The following is a 4,151-nucleotide window of genomic DNA, read 5'->3' as shown; positions in this document are numbered from 1 at the left end:
GGTAACTCTGGGTCTTCCTTTCTTGTGGGGTCCCCATGAGAGCCAGTTTCATCATAGCGCTTGATGGTTTTTGCAACTGCATTTGAAGAAACTTTCAAAGTTCTTGAAATGTTCTATATTGACTGACCTTCATGTCTTAAAGTAATGATGGACTGTCTTTTCTCTTTACTTATTTGAGCTGTTCTTGCCATAATATGGACTTGGACATAAATAGGGCTATCTTCTGTATACCAACCCTACTTTGTCACAACACAACTGATAGCAGTGGATTGATTCTAACACCATGCCACGTATATGTTGGCATGTGGAAATCAATAGGAATTCCTTTCCGTCTGAATTCAGCATTCCCAGGCCCTTGCTTGCTAATGCATGAGATGTCCTCATGTAACTCAACATCGCCATCCTCTGGCCATCACCGAGCAGAGGACAAACACTTCATGAGCTTTGCATAGTAGAAAGCGCAAAGCAGATTAACCCAAGCAAAGCATTCAAATTCTACCAAAATTCACCACTTCCGTCCTTAACAACAATCAACTCTTCAATCAACTCTTGAATCAACTCTTGAATCAACTCTTCAATCAACTCTTCAATCAACTCTTCAATCAACTCTTCAATCAACTCTTCAATCAACTCTTCAATCAACTCTTGAATCAACTCTTGAATCAACTCTTGAATCAACTCTTGAATCAACTCTTGAATCAACTCTTCAATCAACTCTTCAATCAACTTTTGAGTCAACTCTTCAATCAACTCTTCAATCAACTCTTCAATCAACTCTTCAATCAACTCTTGAGTCAACTCTTCAATCAACTCTTCAATCAACTCTTCAATCAACTCTTCAATCAACTCTTGAGTCAACTCTTCAATCAACTCTTCAATCAACTCTTCAATCAACTCTTCAATCAACTCTTCAATCAACTCTTCAATCAACTCTTCAATCAACTCTTCAATCAACTCTTGAGTTGCCCCTTAATCTGCTTTTTATTTTTATGTATACCTCAATTCAGCTTTTAGCTGCAAATGTGTAGAAGTGCAAATAAACCTTACTATAAATGTGTTAATAACATGGTAATATCATTGTTACACTTGTTAATAGCGTACAGTATTTCAGGAAAACCATCTTTTTGGAAAATGGTTCATTATCTTACTGTTATTTTTATTGATTATTTATTATTATTTATTATTTTATTTTTTGGGGAAGACTTGCAAAACAAAGACATGCATACAATGCCTTCGGGAAAATGTTCACACCCACATTTTGTTGTTTTAGCAACAACAACAAAATAAACACCTGTTTTTTTGCTTTGTCATGATGGGGTATTGTGTGTAGATTGATGAGGTGAAAAAACTATTTCATAATCAATTTTAGAATAAGGCTGTAACAAAATGTGGAAAAAGGGGGTCTGATTACTTACTGAATGCACTGAATAGCAGAACCCAGGATATGTAAAAAAATATATATGAAATAAATAAATAAAATACAATCTAACAATTTTGTCACACTGATGCATATAATAAACCTTCCATCTGTCTGTTATTTAAGCTTTGCGTCTGTCTGGTCCATTCTTATATAAGATGTGTATTTTATTCTCAAGACCAGTCTTTCAACACACTCACACACACACACACACACACACACACACTCACACACACTCACACACACACACACTCACACACACTCACTCACACACACACACACACACACACACACACACACACACACACATACACAAACACACACACACTCACGCACACACACTCACGCACACACACTCACACACACTCACACACTCACACACACACACACTGATTTGCTTGTAAATGATGTCTGAGTGTTGGAGTGTTCCCCTGGCTATACGTAAATAATAACAAATTCTAAATTGTACCGTCTGGTTTGCTAACAAAAAACTTTTACTTTTGATACTTAAGTATATTTTAGCAATTACATTTACTTTTGATACTTATATATTTAAAACCCAATACTTTAGACTTTTACTCAGGTAATATTTTACTGGGTGACTTTCACTTTTACTTGAGTCATTTTCTATCAAAGTATCTTTACTTTTACTCAAGTATGACAATTGGGTACTTTTTCTACCACTGATTTTGATGGCCTCTATTAAAAAGAGGAGGACCTCAGCTTTATATTTTTTCTCAACTGCTAATATTAAACACAAGGGTGCGTTCTGAGCCCTCTCCTGTACTCCCTGTTCACCCACGACTGCGTGGCCACGCACGCCTCCAACTCAATCATCAAGTTTGCGGACGACACAACAGTGGTAGGCTTGATTACCAACAACGACGAGATGGCCTACAGGGAGGAGGTGAGGGCCCTCGGAGTGTGGTGTCAGGAAAATAACCTCACACTCAACGTCAACAAAACTAAGGAGATGATTGTGGACTTCAGGAAACAGCAGAGGGAGCACCCCCCTATCCACATCGATGGAACAGTAGTGGAGAGGGTAGCAAGTTTTAAGTTCCTCGGCGTACACATCACAGACAAACTGAATTGGTCCACTCACACAGACAGCATCGTGAAGAAGGCGCAGCAGCGCCTCTTCAACCTCAGGAGGCTGAAGAAATTTGGCTTGTCACCAAAAGCACTCACAAACTTCTACAGATGCACAATCGAGAGCATCCTGTCGGGCTGGTACGGCAACTGCTCCGCCCACAACCGTAAGGCTCTCCAGAGGGTAGTGAGGTCTGCACAACGCATCACCGGGGGCAAACTACCTGCCCTCCAGGACACCTACACCACCCGATGTCACAGGAAGGCCATAAAGATCATCAAGGACAACAACCACCCGAGCCACTGCCTGTTTACCCCGCTATCATCCAGAAGGCGAGGTCAGTACAGGTGCATCAAAGCTGGGACCGAGAGACTGAAAAACAGCTTCCATCTCAAGGCCATCAGACTGTTAAACAGTCACCACTAACATTGAGTGGCTGCTGCCAACACACTGACTCAACTCCAGCCACTTTAATAATGGGAATTGATGGGAATTGATGTAAAATATATCACTAGCCACTTTAAACAATGCTACCTAATATAATGTTTACATACCCTACATTATTCATCTCATATGCATACGTATATACTGTACTCTATATCATCGACTGCATCTTTATGTAATACATGTATCACTAGCCACTTTAAACTATGCCACTTTGTTTACATACTCATCTCATATGTATATACTGTACTCGATACCATCTACTGCATCTTGCCTATGCTGCTCTGTACCATCACTCATTCATATATCTTTATGTACATATTCTTTATCCCTTTACACTTGTGTGTATAAGGTAGTAGTTTTGGAATTGTTAGCTAGATTACTTGTTGGTTATTACTGCATTGTCGGAACTAGAAGCACAAGCATTTCGCTACACTCGCATTAACATCTGCTAACCATGTGTACGTGACAAATAAAATTTGATTTGATTTGATTTGACATTGCTTCGGTTTTACAACCAGCATAGCCAACCTGGCTGTCATGAAAATTAACCCCGGGAAAATCAATTAAATATATTTATGAAGACGATTTTAAATCAGCAGATGTCACAGTGCTGTACAGAAACCCAGCCTAAAACCCCAAACAGCAAGCAATGCAGATGTAGAAGCACGGTGGCTAGGAAAAACGTCTCCATTCGCTATTCGAGTGCATACGGATTACATGTTGTTTTTCTTTCCCTCCTACCCCTGTTCCTACAGGTGCATACCTTGCTGATAATGGCCCGTTCTAAATCAAATGATTTCACACACATTACTTAGTAGTCAAGATTACAACGAGTATAGTCTGATGGGTGAGGATATTAGGCCCTTGCACTGGCTGTGCAGAATAAGAAAGAGTACACCATGAATCACATACATGTTTGGATCTCAAAGACATTCTAAGGTTTCTATCATAACTAAAGTTGCCCAAATAACTTTCTATAATAAGCTTATAGGACCCCAGGGTTTGAGAGATCAGGCAAAACGTGTTCTTATAAGACCAATCATTGCGCAATTGCTTGTCCAAAAAAAACAGAGTTTTGAATGGCCACTAATAAAAAGAGGAGGATCCCAGATTCGTAGTGTTTCTTTATTTATTTATCAACTCCTAATATAAACCACGTTAATCCGCTTAATAACCGTAGTAGGCTACCTGGGA

The sequence above is a fragment of the Oncorhynchus mykiss genome, chromosome 5 (assembly GCF_013265735.2).
Source record: "Oncorhynchus mykiss isolate Arlee chromosome 5, USDA_OmykA_1.1, whole genome shotgun sequence".
Classification (NCBI taxonomy): domain Eukaryota; kingdom Metazoa; phylum Chordata; class Actinopteri; order Salmoniformes; family Salmonidae; genus Oncorhynchus; species Oncorhynchus mykiss.
Note: the sequence above shows the minus strand (reverse complement) of the source record.